Here is a 17,571-nt window from a genome sequence, read left to right as displayed (position 1 = left end):
TTGATAGGAATATGTTAAAAATAAACAACTAAGAAGGCATTTTAAGAAGACGCCGAAGGAAGAGCCTGAACTTATCTCCTCCCAGAGATAAATACCTACATGTGGATTAATTCCCTCAGAAGAGAACCTGAAAACTAGTTGATCACCTGTTTCACAACAAAGAATACAAAGGACTACATCAGGATGGGTAGGAGGGGCAGAGAAAAGATCTCACCCAAAACCCCACCCCTGGCCTGGCCGCACACAATACAGAGGGATCTTATTAGAAAGGCTTTTCTCCTGGGGGAGCAAGTGTGGGACCCCACATCAGACACACGCGCCCAAGAATTCTACAACAGACAGCTGAGTCCCCAAAACGCCTGGCTTAGAAAACTAATGGGGCTAATGTCCAAGGGTCCAAAAAAGCTATTGGAAACTGAGACTCCCCTCTTAAAGGGCTCACATGCAATCCTTCTCACTCAGAGACCCTGAAAAATATCAGCGGTTTGAAAACTGCTGAGACTCTTTGTGAAGGAGAGTTGTTTGCAAGTCTAAAAGCATCGGTTGGGGGGGGGGGTGCAGGGGGTGTAATATGGTGGTAATACTTGTAGGAGGCATTGGCAGAGGCCATTGTGTTCCTCACCTCACCTGCTAGCACAGGCCTGAGAGCTTGGATGCACTACCCTGCCACAAAGCTGAAGCTGGAGAGCTCCGGCAGCTGCAGCATCCCCCCACGCCCTGACTGGGGTGGCACAAATAGCCATGGCATTCTCCTGCTCCCTAACTAAAGTCTGCAAGTGTGGGTGGCTGTGACATTCCCCTGCCCCCCCTGGCTGGGAGTGGAGAACACAAGCAGTCATAATATTCTCCCACTCCTGGCCTAACGGCTGACTCATGTGCACAGACAAGGCACTTTTGTACTGCATTGCTGGCTGGGAGTGGAGAACACAAGCAGTCATAATATTCTCCCACTCCTGGCCTAACGGCTGACTCATGTGCACAGACAAGGCACTTTTGTACTGCATTGCTGAAGCCCAGGGGTGGGTGTAGTCAAGACATTTTCCTACTGCCTTCTTGAAGCAAGAGAGCAAGTCCCACCCCCTATAATCTCCAGCTACCTAGCTAAAGCCAGTGGGTGCATGCAATCCGCATAGGGAACACTACTGGCTGGTCTGGCCCTGGTGGCCATGGGGGCTGGTGTTCTTGAACTTCGTGACACTGGAGCAATCGAAAAGACAGCTCTTGGCAGGCCACCATACCCAGGGCCCTGCACAGACAGCAGACTGAAACATAACCCCATCTTATATGAAAAAGGCTTATTTACTTAGCCTGGAGCTTCATCCTGAGGGACAGGCTTCAGGTTTCCCACATACCTAGAGGCTAAGGAGGTGCTCCCAGGGACTGTAAGCGGGGAGACACCATCCTTGCACACCCCCTTGGCCTCGTTAGGGCTTGATGAGGCTCCTCAGAAAGGAGCTTATACACTCACCAGGAGCCCCAGTTTTTGCAACCACAGCCAAGGAGATACCTACGGATCTTCTGGTCTGGAGGTCAGCAGGGATTACAGAGTCCTTTCATCCTCATGCAGTAGCTGACCCACAACTGAGCCTGATGAGTGCCCTGAGCTCCAACCAGCCCATACATAGATCAATCCACACCCAGGATGGGCAAGTGACTCCAACCCTCTCCTCCTCATACAGCAGTCACAGCCCTATCACAGCTGGCGGGCACCTACAGCCCACATGAGGGATGGCCATAGAATGCCTGGGTCTGGTGGCCAGAGGAGACTGCACTTCTGGGCCACACAGAACAGCTTCTAAAGAATACCACTCTTTCAAGACCAAGGCTCTCCGGTAGAGTCTTCAGACAACTGGTGCCAAAGTCCCAGGAACATCCTCCTCTCCTCAATCATGGCTTGTGGTGTTGTCATCAGCAACCTGAATCTCAAACCTGGGAAGTGCCTCAGAGTGTTGGGCAAGGTGGCCCTGGATGCCAAGAGCTTTGTGCTGAACCTGGGCAAAGATGGCAACAACCTGTGCCTGCACTTCAACCCCTGCTTCAATGAGCACGGGGACACCAACACCATCGTGTGTAACAGCAAGGATGGCGGGGCCTGGGGGGCTGAGAAGCAGGAGTCTGTCTTCCCCTTTCAGCCTGGAAGTGTTGTGGAGGTATGCATCTGCTTCGACCAGGCAGAGCTAACCATCCAGCTGCCTGGTGGATACAAATTCAAATTCCCCAACTGCCTCAACCTGGAGGCCATCAACTACCTGGCAGCCAATGGCGACTTCAAGATCAAGTGCACGGCCCTTGAGTGAAGCCAGCCAGCCCATGGCCCGCAATAAAGGCAGCTGCCTTTGCTCCCCCTGGAAAAAAACTGATAGAGGTAGCTGCTTTCCATAATACATGTAGACAAACACAGAGAGACAGACAAAACAAGGAGACAGAGAAATATAGTCCATATCAAAGAACAAGGCAAATCCCCAGAAAAATAATGAATCAGAGATAAGCAATCTACTTGACAAAGTGTTCAAAATAATGTTCATAAAGACACTCACTGATCTCAGGAGAAGAAAGGGATGAACGTAGCAAGAAGACAACAAAGAGAAACTATAAGAAAGAACTGAAGAGAAGTGATAACTGAAATGAAAAACACATTGGAAGGGTTCAACAGCAGAATGGATAAAACAGAAGCAGGTTGGGAGTCTGGGACTGACATGTACACACTGCTATTTTTAAAATAGGTAACCAAAAAAGACCTACTGTATAGCACAGGGAACTCTGCTCAATATTCTGTAATAACCTAAATGGGAAAAGAATTTGAAGAGGAAAGATACATGTATATGTATAACTGAATCACTTTGCTGTACACCTGAAACTAACACAACATTGTTAATCAACTAAAAACAAAAAGAAGCACAAAACAAGCTGAAAGACAAGCAATGGAAAACACCCAGACAGAGCAGCACAATGTAAAAAAAGAATTAAAGAAATGAGGATAACATAGGGGATCCTGGAACAACATCAAGTGGAATAACATTTGCATTATGGGGGTTTCAAAAGGAGAAGAGGAACAGAAAGAGAAATTTCTTTAATTTGTATTTAAAGAAATAATGGCTGAAAACTTTCCTAATCTGGAGAAGGAAACAGATATTCAGTTCCAGGAAGCCCAGAGTGTTCCAAATAAGACAAACCTAAAGAGCAACACACTGAGACATGTTATTTAAATGGTAAAAGTTAATGATTAAGAGAGAATTGTAAAAAGAAAGAAGCAAGAAAACAAGCAACTTATTATGTACTAGGGACAACCCATAAGGCTATCAGCACATTTTTCAGCAGAAACTTTACAAGCCAGAAGGGAGTGACATGACATATTCAAAGTGCTGAAAGAAAAAGACTGCCAAACAAGAATTCTCTACCTGGCAAGGTTATCATTCTGAATTAAAGAACAGATTAAGGTTTTATAGATAAGCAAAAGCCAAAAGAGTTCATCACCACTAAATTGGCTTTTTATAAGAAATGTTAAAGGGACTCCTCCAAGCTAAAAAGAAAAGGTACTAATTAATAAGAAAACATATGAAAGCAAAACTCTCACCAGAAAAGGTAAATAAATAAATGCTAGAGATAGTAAATCAATCTCTTATAAAACAAGTAGCAAAGTAAAAGTCATAAGTAGTAAAATTAATTAAAAATACAATAATTATTCAAGGGATACATAAAATAAAAAGATGTAAAATGAGTCATCAAAAATATAAAATTAAGGAGGTGTTAAAATATAAAGCTTTGGAATGTGTTCAAAATGTAAATAAATAAATAAATAAATGGAAATAGATACTGTACTCATAGATTGGAAGAACCAAAATTGTTAAAATGTCCATACTACCGAAAACAATCTACCAATTCAATGTAATCCCTATCAAAATACCAATGGTGGGGCTTCCCTGGTGGTGCAGTGGTTGAGAGTCCGCCTGCCGATGCAGGGGACACGGGTTCGTGCCCCGGTCCAGGAAGATCTCACATGCCATGGAGCGGCTAGGCCCATGAGCCATGGCCACTGGGCCTGGGCGTCCAGAGCCTGTGCTCCGCAACAGGAGAGGCTGCAACAGAGAGAGGCCCGCATACCACAAAAAAAAACAAAAAAAAATCGGTATTTGTCACAGAACTAGAAAAAAAGTCCTAAAATTTGTGTAGAGCCATAAAAGATCACAAACAGCTAAAGCAATCTTGAGAAAGAACAAAGCTGGAGGTATCACAATCCTTGATTTCTAACTGTTTTACAAAGCTACAGTAGTAAGTTACTGACACAAAAACAGACACATAGATCAATGGAATATAATAGACAGCCCAGAAATAAACGCATGTACTAATGGTCAATTAGTCTACAACAAAGGAGGCAAGAATATACAGTGGGCAAAAGACAATCTCTTCAATAAGTAGTGTTGGGAAAACAGCTACACGCAAAAGAAAGAAACAGGGCCACTTTCTTACCACATATACACAAATAAACTCAAAATGGATTAAAAATTTAAATATGAGACCTGAAATCATAAAAGTCCTAGAAGAAAATGTAGGCAGGAAGATCTTTTACATCAATCTTAGTAACATTTTTTGAATATGTCTCCTCAGGCAAGGGCAATAAAAGCAAAAATAAACAAATGGGGCTACATCAAATTAAAAAGCTTTTTCACAGCAAAGTAAAACATCAACAAAACAAAAAAGGCAACCTACTGGATAGGAAGAGATATTTGAATATGACATATTCTGTAAGGGGTTGATATTCAACATATATAAAGAACTCATACAACTCAATATCAAGAAAAGAAACAACCCAATTAATAAGTTGACAGAGGACCTGAATAGACATTTTTCCAAAGAAGACATAGAGGGCTTCCCTGGTGGTGCAGTGGTTAAGAATCCACCTGCCAATGCAGGGGACACGGGTTCGAGCCCTGGTCCGGGAAGACCCCACATGCCGTGGAGCAACTAAGCCTGTGTGCCACAACTACTGAGCCTGAGCTCTAGAGCCCACAAACCACAACTACTGAGCCCAGGTGCCTAGAGCCCATGCTCCGCAACAAGAGAAGCCACCGCAATGAGAAGCCTGTGCACCACAACGAAGAATAGCCCCCGCTCACCGCAACTAGAGAAAGCCCATGCACAGCAACGAAGACCCAATGCAACCAAAAATTAATTAATTAATTAATTTAAAAAAAAAAAAAGAAGACATAGAGATGGCCAATAGGCACATGAAAAGATGCTCAACATCACTAATCATCAAGGAAATGCAAATCAAAGCCAGGATGTACTACCTCATACCTGTCAGAATGGCTATTATAAAATAGACAGAAAACAAGTGTTGGTAAGGGTGTGGAGAAAAGTCCTCATGCACTGTCTGTAGGAATGCCTATTGTAGTTACTATGAAAAACAGTATGGAGATTCCTTAAAAAAACTAAAAATAGAACTACCACTAGTGATCAAGCAATTTTACTTCTGAACATTTATTCGAAGGAAACAAAAGCACTAATTCAAAAAGATACATGCACCCCTATGTTCATTGAAGCCCTATTTACAATAGCCAAGACATGGAAGCAACTTAAGGGTCCAAGGATAAATGAATGGATAAAGAAAATGTGGTACATATACATACAATGGAATGTTACACAGCCATTAAAAAAAAAAAGAAGAAGAAACCTTTCCATTTGTGACAATATGGATGGACCTAGAATGTATTATGCTAAATGAAATACGTCTGTCAGAGAAAGACAGACACCTATAATTTCAATTTATATGGAATCTAAAAAACAAAGCAAATGAACAAACAAAACAAAGCAGAACAGATTCAAAGACACAGAGAACAAAATTGGTGGTTGCCAGAGGGGAGAGGGGTTGGGGGGAATGGGTGAATTAGGTAGAAAGGATTAAGGGGTACAAACTTATTGCTATAAAATAAACAAGGCATGAGGATATAATGTACAGCATAGGGAATATAGTCAATAATATTGTAATAGCTCTGTATGGTAACAAGATTTATTGTGGTGATTATTTTGTAATATATAAAAATATCAAATCACTATGTTGGACACCTGAAACAAATATCATATTGTATGTTAATTATAATTCAATTAAATAAATAATTTTAGAAGTAACAAAATTTCTTGAAAAATACTTTGTTTCATCTCCTTTACATTCTATACTAATGGTAAAGCTTTAAGAGAAGTGAGGTAGGCAGGATTCTAACATGGCTGCCAAGATTCCCACTTTACTGGTGAATAAACCCAGTATAATCCCCCAGTGAGAGCCAAATGGAACAGCAAACAGGAAACATCATGGACTCCTTAGGAAAATATATGTAGTTTAGGCTTATTAGATTATAATATAAGGCAGAAGCTGGCAAACATAAGATGTAAAGGAAGATGGAGACCAAATAATAAATGAGGAGGCGAGATCTTATTCTGCAGTCAATGGGAATAGTGAGAACACATAAAACAGGAATAGAGGGGAGAGTAATAATTAATCTTTCTTAACTATGATCTTGTGTTTTTTTTCTTTTCCGAGGGGCAACAACTGATACTTTAATAGTAAAAATAGATCTCATTCCCTTAGGAATTCAGGAAAGAAGTCTGAAACCCAGTATGGAACTGGCACTTTGGAGAGACTTTGTAGCCAGTTGTCTAACTCTACTTAAGTAGGTTTTAACTTCTGATGTAGTATTAACATATCCATAACAGGAGCTATTGACCACTACACATATATCTCATCTTTCTATTATTATCTGATCTAATATCTGATCTAACATCATTGTTTAAGATTTAAGAGTTAAGAGATGTTAATGTGTTAACAAGTCTGATAATAATTTCAATTTGATATTAAAAGACAGTTTTGTCAACCTGCAGGCCCTGTGGTGAGAATAAGAATCAATAGGCACACTATATTAGAAGAGAAGAAATTCTGAAAATTTTAGCTGTGGTATTTAAATGCATATTCATGGAGGTAAAAATGAAGACATTAGTGAAATGTGAAAAATACATATAATTACTAAATTATGTGTTAGTTAGACCCTAGAAGATTTATGCTATATATTAAAGAATAGTATAAGAATTAGTAGCATAGTTAAATGGGAAAGAAGAAAAAATATGTTCAACTTAAATCAACCCAAACTAGTAATCTATTTGGGAAGCACACACATCATAGGCTCTTGATTCAGAAAGTGTTGGATTTCAATTCTTCCTTTTATAATTTGCCACCTATTAGATCATGGGAAAAATATGTAAGTGCTTCTAACTTGTCTTTTTCTCTTTAAGAATAACAGGAAAATATGGTTTTCCATATTTAAATCATTAACCTAATACTGGACAAAAATTACAATCAATATTTTTTTCATCTAAATATCAAAATAATACCTAAAAGCCTATTAATCTTTTTAATATGGTTATTATCTTTCAAAGGAAAGTCACTTTTTAAAGTCATGATATTTAGTAAGCAAGCTTCTCTGTATTACTTGAGTTTATTTAATTTTACGCTAGAGACAGTTTATATAAATTTCTACCAGAAGTATTACTTGAATGTTAAATATTATGTTGCAAAGATGATGGGCTGACTTCACCATCATCTCAAAATGCTCACAGTGTATAAGGCATCCATAAGAGCAGTTTCTTTCTATAGCTGTGAATGTTCAAGCAAGTGTATGTTGTGATCTGACCTGGATTATACACAGAGCAAGAATGACAAATCCAGGATGAAGACCAGAGCAGCTTCAAACTTAATCCACTACGCTATAGTGAGTTATGCGATTTTTGAAGAACCTGGCTAATTCCGCGGGAGCTTATGTTAGACTAGCTTATGTAATTGATTCTGCATAAAAGACAAAAATACCGATGGTTCAGTATTCTACAGATCTGTGGGCATTGTATTCTCCTGGGTAATTGCATGAGCAAAGAGAAAAAGGCATAGCTTCCTCCTCACTTTCTCCTTAAAAGAAAAGAAAAGATAAAAAGAAGAAAGGGGGAGTTCCCTGGTCTAGTTCTTAGGATTCGGTACTTTCACTGCAGAGGCCCGGGTTCAATTCCTGGTTGGAGAACTGAGATCCCCACAAGCCACGGTGCGTGGTGCAGCCAAAATTAAAATTAAAAAAATGCAAAATGCTTCTGAAGATCTGTAATAAGACGGTTAAAAAAAATTAAAAAAGTAAAAATAAAAGGAACAAAAGAAATCCAGTCTTTGATAAATAAAACTAAAGATATTACTAAAGGACAGTATCTTTCAAGCTTACTTTTTTTTTTTTTTTTTTTTTTTATACAGGCTCCGGACGTGCAGGCCCAGCGGCCATGGCTCACGGGCCCAGCCGCTCCGCGGCATGTGGGATCCTCCCGGACCGGGCCACGAACCCGTGTACCCTGCATCGGCAGGCGGACTCTCAACCACTGCGCCACCAGGGAAGCCTTCAAGCTTACTTTTAAAATTGAGCTTATAAATTCAGATAAACAGAGTTTTTAATGATTGCATTTTAAAAATTACAAACTAATTGCATTTAAGTAATTAAATATATTTGTCTTCTAGAAAAAACATGCAAAGACTATACATACACACACTTATATCTGGAATTTATTCTATATGTCTTTGCTGCTCTTTGTATTCAATTGTTTCTGACAATTAATGGGAACGCACATGCTCCTAAATTATACTGAAAGCTTAGTGTTTGGAAATAAAATTTTGGTAGTTGAAGTTACCTAATTATTTTTGTACGTATAGTATACATATAGTGTTTGTAAAGTGCAATAAAATATTTAAGGAATTAAGGATATTAATAAGTAAAGATAGACATCTGAAAAATTTGATAAGAAAGATTAATTTAAAAGTATGAAATTATGGATGAAATTATATTTTAGTTATAAAAGTAGTTTACAAATTTTTAGAAAATACATGTAAATGATTCCAAGATTCAAAAGAATTAATGATGTCAAAAGGAATAATTAATATGTATCATTGTCTCAAATTTACAGAAGTTTGAGAGTCATTACTACAAGAATCATTTTTAGAAAAATGTGGAACACAGAGGGAAAGAGTAGGAATTTCATTTATCTCAACTTGATTTTTACAATGCAGAGACCCTGATGACCCACTTGAACAATTTGGTTTCCAAAACTATCAGTTATAATAATTAATCTTCATGATTCCATTGATAAATACAGTGCTTACCAGTGTAGTGTGTGATGTATTGAATTTTTCTTCAATAATTGTATTTAGTGGATCACTTACACTAGCTATTTTGACAAAACAAGTTCAAATAACCTGAGATATTTATCACTGAACCATCAGTTGTTTTACAAAGATAAACACATAAAACCAGTTATTTTGAAATCACAGTTCTCTTAAGTATCTTTTTCAAAGTTATTTTCGTAAAACGTCTTCAGGTGCTGCACACTATGCTAATTTAATATATGTTTAGTTACTAAAAGAATGTCTGAATCAGTGTCAGACTTTAGTGAGAACTTTGTAAATTTACATTGTATTATTTAATATGATTTAGAAATCTGACATAATCTGTTTGTTCTAAAATAAGTTGTACTGAATGTAAAAAACACTCTTTAAAGTCCATGACTTCACTACTTAAAGTTTACATATCACAACACATTCTTTAAAGATTTCATGAGTCATAAATACTAAGTAATGTATAGAAAGGGAATATGTGATAACGTATCTACTTTTTGCTTGAAATAACTGTTGGGTGTTCCCTATGTGTTCTCATTTTCTCTCGGCCCAGCTTGGTACAGTGTCTTACTCTTACTGTCAAGAGTATAATATATGTTTTAAGTTTACTCCGTTTTGTTCTACAGCATAGATACATTAAGCTCATTTATGCAGTTTAATGTTCCTTTACATAGTTTGCAGTGTAAAAGACATTGTATGGTTAAGGGCCTTATTAAGTACTGAATTTTAAATATAGTGAAATCTATATCTATAGTGTTTGTTTATACAGTATGCCGAGTCCTTGAAACCTACATATAAGCAGCAGTATGCTTTATTTGACTCTTATGAAGTATTAATTTTGAGTTTCACTTTAAAATTTTAATGTCTTCATTAGAAAAAAAACATAGTTACCTGCATATTTTAGAGTAATATTAATTTCAGATTAATTAATTAGATTAATTTTTAAGTAAGTTTTTTTTTATTGTGGTAGACTAAATTTCTTTCTAGAAAGAGGTCATTCAAGAATATTTGTACTCATCACAGAAAAGTTCAAAACTCCAAGGAAAAAAAAGAACAAAACTCCACACTATGGAGGGGCTACTTGCGTTTGCTTCGTCCCAGGCACAGTACATGTCAGTCATCAGATGTGCCAAGAATTTTCTTGCCTTGAGGCCTTTTTTATCTGCTGTTTTGTCCAGTTAACTACTGCCATCTAATCACACAGGTCTTAATTTAACTATCTCTTCCACAGTGAGGACTAATCTAAATGTCATATGTATTTGTTACATCCTATGCTACAACTTTATAGCACTTATTATTCTTTTGAAATTACATATTTTGTCTGATTATTTAATCTCTCTCTACCCATTATCTGCAAGAGCTATGAAGGCAATAATCCTGCCTATTTGCTTTCACTGGATGTCCCAGAATAGACCATGGGTTTAGTAGTAGTCTATTAAATAAATACTTCTTACGTGAATAAACAAAAGAATGTGAAAAGTTTTCTACATAGATTCAAAGTAAAGTTACTTATTGCAACGGTAATACATGACAAAATTTGTATTCAAACTTGGTGTCTTAGTAAAAATTCACAATTTGTGTCTATATCTGCATACCTATATTACAAGTAGCAGGGTTTAGCTGTATAAAACTCATGTTATGAAAAGAAGGGAATGTGAGGATAGTAAAGATAAGATCAGAGGTGATTTTAATAGTCTCTGTAAAGGAAAAAGTCTGGGTTAGAACTGAGATTTTGATCCATAGGGATTGTTTCTCTCAACAGAAAAAGAAAGACACAGGATTAGGAGTAGATTTAGGAATGTTTTAAAATGAGTTTCAATTTAGACTATTTTGGAGAAAATTGTGTCAGGTTTGTATGGCATCCAGTTATAAATCTCTAACATGCAACTCCAGATGTGGAACTATAATTCATGGACTGAAAGAGAAATAGAGATAGAAATAGATCGATAGAGAGAGAGAGAGACTTGATTTACAGGAACTTAGTCAGAAGTGAAAACAATAATAGCATATTCCTGTTTTGTCAGAGGCATTCTCCATTGGTTGCAAGAGCAGAAAACTGCAGAGTGACTGTTGTTCCTTGGCAAAATCCCTGGGAGGTTGAAGGGCTCGGTATTTTCAGAAAAACAGAAAGTAATTCTAGTTCATCAAAATTACATAAAACTGAAAATCCGAGTCGGGGTGGCACACCTTTCTGTGATTTGTCACCTGAGCTTAGATCATAAAAACACATGAAGTCAAAAGTTTAAAAATGAAACTTAACAGTTTAGATATGGATCAAGACATTCTACTGAATAGGTGCCTTTTGAAATTATAAAAATGAAGCAAATGAATAAAATAAAAGCAGTGAACATGAAGCCTTTAATAAAACTGTGGTTTGACTTGGCATGTCATAAATGTCAAAAGGGGAATCCAAAGACGTTTATTACTAAGGCCCTACAGCTCAAATAAAATCTGCTAACTATTGGCCTTTGTACAAAAGTAAGGAGAACAAAAAATGGTAAATGCAATCCCAGCTATATTGGAGTCATAGATTATAACAAAATAACAAAAGCTTTCCTTACCTATTATTTTGCAAGTGGAAATGTAGGGACAAAAGAGATCTTTGTTATTTCTCTGAGCTCTGAAAAAAGACACTGTCTGCAGTATGTTATAGATTCTTGTATATGTAGTTCAATACCTCTGGGGTGTAAAGAATATATACTCTGAAATGGCATAAACGGCCATCCCTCTTTTTATACATTAAGAATGTGATGCTGCTTGTTAAGCTTTCCAATAGTTAATGTCATACGGTGTGCTTTTACTTCTGGATTTGGCAATGAGAAGATGGAGAAATGAGGAGTTTTGATAAATCTCCATGTAAGTGTGACACAGTTTTCATCCCTACTTTCTGTCATAATGCCTGTGGGTAAAATAGAGTAATACAATGGAAGATGGGTGTGCCCCAGGAATAAAATCACCTACATCAGAATTCTGTCAGACACCTTACCAAGACTATCCCAAATGTGCTTCTAGCAAAGGGTATTTGACATAAAGAGTAAATGAAGACAGGGTGAATGAAAGTCATTTTCAGCCTCTTTATGTCTGAATTTGTTGTGTTTTTTGTGTGGGGTTTTTTTAGCCATTCCAATAGAATACATCAGTTGTTTAGCCTACAGCTACATTCAGCTAAATAATTAGAAAAATATCTTTTTCTTCCTATTTGCCTTTGCATCCTTTTCTCCAGAAGGTATTACATCAATATAAGCTGATCAATCTCTGTCTGAGTATTTCTAAGAATGATAGTATTATGCCAGACAATAATCCTTAGTTTAAATACTATCATGATTACAATAATAGAAAAGACCTATAATTTTCTGAACAAAGTATTACATGACTTTTCAAATATGCAATATTTATGCATGCCGAATTTGTACTCAAAAAACTAAATGTATTTTGATTTCTCCAAAATTACATTTTAAAAGTATTGTTATTAACTGAACGAATTATTCATCAGTGTTAATGCATACTTCCTTCCCAATATTACAGTGAATGCACTTCCATCTCCCTTATACTAAGTGCTAGAATTTGTTTCAGTGGAAATGTTTGAACTACATATAAAAATGCCTGTAACTATCCTGAACTTCCACCATAGAAAGTTAAGTGTTTATGACTCAGCTTGAAAAGTACTATGTCAGACCTTGCATTTACTTTTGGAAAATATGTGGCTAAAGTTGGTAGACTTAAAATAACATAAGGAGACAGACACTGCTTTTTGAACAAGAAATATCATTGACCCTTTTAATCTTAAAAATAGTACTCTAACATTTTGGGAGGCAGGGCTAGTATAGATAAATTAATTTCCATGAACTATTTAAAATAGTTTTACATATAACTAAACTAAATATAATCCTACTTGGCTTGGATTTCTTTTAAATTCTTCATGGCTGAAGTAAAAAAAAAATTGGTTAATACTGGAAATAACAACTTAATATATTTATCTTTTTCTGTGGAAACTGTGTGAAATGTTGGCATGTTAAGATATGACTTTGACAGTTTCATGAATTAAATTTAGGAAAAACATTTTAAAACTAATTCTATTTGTAAACTTTATTTATAAAGATCTCTATATATATCTATAAATATATATAATAGATAGATACAAACACACTTTAATTTTCTGAGTTCCCTCTCTTGTTAACAATTTCTTCCTAAACCTTTGCATATACATATAATATTCTAAATTTTATTCTAAGACTGCTAATTGTTAATGGTTGGTGTTAATGTGATTTAATCCATTAATTTATCAAGAATTTAGTTTTAATGTACAGTGTAAAGAATAGATCCAACTTTGTTTTTTTCAAGATTCATAATCACTTGTGCCAGCATATTTTTTTAAATGAAACTACATATTCCACTGAATTAAAATAATCAACTTTGTCATCCATGTATATGTGGGTATATATTTGGGAGATTTCTATTTTATTGCATTAGTATATCTGTCAATTCTATAACAGTACTGCATAGTTTTATTGGCAGTTACTTTATATTATATTTTAATATATGGTAAATCTGGTAGCCTTTGACTGGTCTATTTTTTTTAAATAATTTTAATGGCCATTCTGTAACCTTTGATTTACTTCTTACATGAAAAATTAAGATGTTTTATCCAATTTTGATACGTTGGGATTTAACTGAAGTTACATTAACTAATAAACCTATAATACTAACAATTATACTAGAAATAGCTAAGGAAAGTAAATTGATGTGCTTCAGATAAGTTACAGCCCTTAAAAAAGTTGCTTGAACTTTTAAACAGCTAGGGCTTGCTGTTAATAATTCCAAATTAACCTCTCTTCTTCATTACCTTCTATAACTAAAAAAATTTCTTAAACTTACTATTATTGCAACTAGGTTTTACTTTCTGGTAATAAGCGTCTCCCAGTAAACACAAAGATTTCCTTCATAGACAATATCTTAACGTATTCATAAAAAAGTGACCCAAGTATTACGTAGAAATTTTAACATCTGGTATAATGAGGAAATGAACACTTCCAAACTTTTATCATCTCCTTCAACTCTAATTTTAGGTTCTAGGTACACACCTAATATACCCAAACATACTTTGTGGTATGAAGATAGAAGTAAAAAAGAAGGAATGCGTATTTACTTTCCCCCTAATTAACTTACAATAAAAAGACATTGCAAATATGTGTAGAGAACTCTATGATAAATTGTAAAATAAGTTTCATTGAATTTCACATATTGAGATCATTTAAAAATTGTATCTTACATAACAGCATTATTGAAAACTGATAATAACATGTTTTGCATGTAAAGATTTACTTGAGACTTTTTCCTTACTATTTTTGGAGTATAATGATCTCATATGCGTAGCTGATAGACTTTCTTAACTTGTATACCAGGAAACTCAGAGTAAACCTTTTACCTGTTTCCTGTTCTTTTCCTCAGACTTTTTTCCTCCAAGTTTATGTTGTCTCAAATTATTTTCAGAAATAGATGAAAAGTTAGAAGTAAATATACAGGTAAAACAAGTGAACAATTATCAAATGGCAGGATTACTAGGGAACCCTGTATTATTGCATTTGCTTCTGGTGCTGGCAAAACACATTAGATCAGGCGGACTTAACTGTGATTAAGAAAGGGTCTAAATACTTGGTAAGGAAACATGTCTCTGGTTCTCTTACAATTTCCTGTTGCTACTGGTAACCAATCAATGAGAGATTTAAGTATTAAAAGGACCTAAAACTTGATCCAGTAGTTTAAAACAGGATTCCTAGAAGTAAAATGCCCAAGCTCTTGCCCACAATTTTATATGATTTCCTCTCAAGGGGGTCATATTACATGTTATTTAGCTTCATTGTCTTCGCCAACATCTAAGAAAATATCCAGATATTTCTCTCTAACTTCAAAACAGAGAAATACAACAGCTGATTATTCTGCCTTAAATTTTTTTACGTAACCTAATTGGCTCTTTCATTAATCAACTTTATCTGAAAGTTCCAGGTTTACTAGAATTTGTAGAAACCCAGAATATCCCAGCAAAAAAGTCTGCCCATCCAGCCTTAATATTATTCATACTTTTCCAAAAGTTTAAATGTCTTTCAACCAACTTGGTAACTACTCAAAGTTATCTGATGTGAGAAAAATTGAATTCAAAGTGCCTTAAAAGACATGCAGTGTAAGATTATATGAATTTTTCTATATTTCTCTGTGTCAAATAATACTGAATAAACATATTTACTCTGACCTATCGAGCCAAATGAGTTCCACCAAATCAATATGCTGGTGGTAATCCCTAAATTTCCAAAGATTTCTCAGAACATCTGGGAGAGTTGAAAACATGTATATGCTATTTCAATTTCTGTACATCCTGGATTAATATCTAAATCTGGGAATTGGTAACTGCCTAATCTTCACATTTAATTGTGCAAATCTTTAATGATTAGTGCTTAACACACCAATTAACAACAGTTTCCCTGAAAATACAAAAGGAAGACAAAATGAAGAACATTTCCAAAATTCTAAGACCAATGTCCTTTCTTTTCAGAATCCATTTTAATAAAAGAATGAATGAATTCAATGTACCTCAACTACTTTTCCTCTTCCTAGAGAAAGAATCCTTCATGTGAATTCAAAGTCCAGTTACCATAAATGCTTGATTATTTCAATACCCTCTATTCCACGATTAAAGTCGTAAGATAAAATGCCATTAGGACTGATAGCACTTTGAAATAAATTCACTTGAAGGCACCATCAAATATTTTATGAAAATATAATGGGTGGAATAGAATTCAAGAAAACTGGAGACTGAGTATTTCACTCTTGAAATGTAGAGATATGGGCAAAGAAAGAGGAGATAATTGCTGCTGGCCTCAATTTATTGATAGTTTAGACTTTTACCTAGACTTAGTTTCCTTCTTTTTGACATTTGTGCATCAATGTCTCTGTGTGGTGTCTTATAGATGGAAGATTTTTATGTATATATGTATATGATTATGGAAAAAGTCTAGAAGGAACTCAGAAATAAAGAAAGGATCTACTTCATTCCATCCCTGTTACACATTTTTGTGAAATAGTCAACACACGATGTGAGAATCATTCAGAGACATATACCACCAGTGCAAATAAAAATGTTCTAATTCATCCATTCATTTATTCAATCTGTGCTCAACAAATACACGTTTTGTATACCTTCTGTATAGGAACTAGAGACAGAATGGTGAGTTAAAACATTTCTTGCTTTTGTAGAATTTAATGGAGGAGGTAATTATAATAAAGCAGCCATATGCATACTGTAGATTTATAATTCCAATCTGTAATCATTGCTACAAAGAGAAAGTAGAGAATGAAAGAGTTTATCAATGTGCCTGACTTAGGCCAGGGGGCAGTGGACAACAGAAGCTTACCTAGATAACTGACGTTTCAGCTGACATTTGAAAGATTAGCAGTTATTTCTCATCTCTAAAATAGGTAAGAGCCGAACATGCAGAGAATTAATGCCAGGATTTCTTTTCAGAATCAGGGGAGATTCAGATTAATTTATTTCATTGCAACATAGGAAAGCTATGGCTGGTGCACTGTATCCATGCTGGGTTAATTTTTTTGGGCAGGCTGCCACAAGTCCATTAGAGAGGATTTGTCTTTCCTTCTTTCCTTTGCTTTTTCTTTGCTTGTATGTTTTGTTCTCCCTGTAGCCAACTTCCTAAGGCTTTCACCTAATCTCTAGCTTCGACTATTATCCTCATATGGTTGATTCTTAAACCTATTGTTTCAGCCCAAACTAATTTCAGTGATTTCAGCCTTAAATGTACAACTTCCTAATGGATGTTTTTACTTGGATATCCTAATCTTTCCTTAAATATAATATATCTGATGAAAGATTCTCATTTCTCCCTCCTTTCTTATTCCCTACGGTTGTCTGAACCTGGAAAATTTAGGATAACATTGGTCCTTCTCATAATCACTCACTCATTTATTCATTCTCTTCCCCACTTCCCTGTGTATGTAATGTGTGTGTGTGTGTGTGTGTGTGTGTGTGTGTGTGTGTGTACGTATCTAGGTGTGTCAGTTCTTTGACTTTTCTTTATGATTTTCTATGTATGCCACCTCAATCAATATAACACAAATTTGTTTTTTGGTTTGTTTGTTTTGGATTGACTTTTACATAAATGGAATCATACCAAATATATTCATTTAATATTTATCTAATATGTTGGGTGTAGCTCTAATTCTTTCATTTTCTTTGTAGTATAGTATTGTATGAATATACTATAACCATTTTATCCATTTTAAAATTGTTGGAACTTTGAGTTACTTCCAGTTTATGGCTATCACAAAGAACTGCAAAGGTTATTTTTGTAAATGTCTCTTGGGGTTCATATAAT

The 17,571-nt window shown here is 35.6% G+C and overlaps 1 pseudogene; it reads left to right on the top strand.

The window, feature by feature from the left end:
• The first annotated feature begins 1,889 nt into the window (after nucleotides 1-1,889).
• LOC101325563 (galectin-1 pseudogene) lies at nucleotides 1,890-2,297 on the top strand (annotated as a pseudogene).
• The last annotated feature ends 15,274 nt before the right edge of the window (nucleotides 2,298-17,571 follow it).

The sequence above is a fragment of the Tursiops truncatus genome, chromosome 5 (genome assembly GCF_011762595.2).
Source record: "Tursiops truncatus isolate mTurTru1 chromosome 5, mTurTru1.mat.Y, whole genome shotgun sequence".
Classification (NCBI taxonomy): domain Eukaryota; kingdom Metazoa; phylum Chordata; class Mammalia; order Artiodactyla; family Delphinidae; genus Tursiops; species Tursiops truncatus.
Note: the sequence above shows the minus strand (reverse complement) of the source record. Positions and strands in the feature narration are given on the sequence as shown.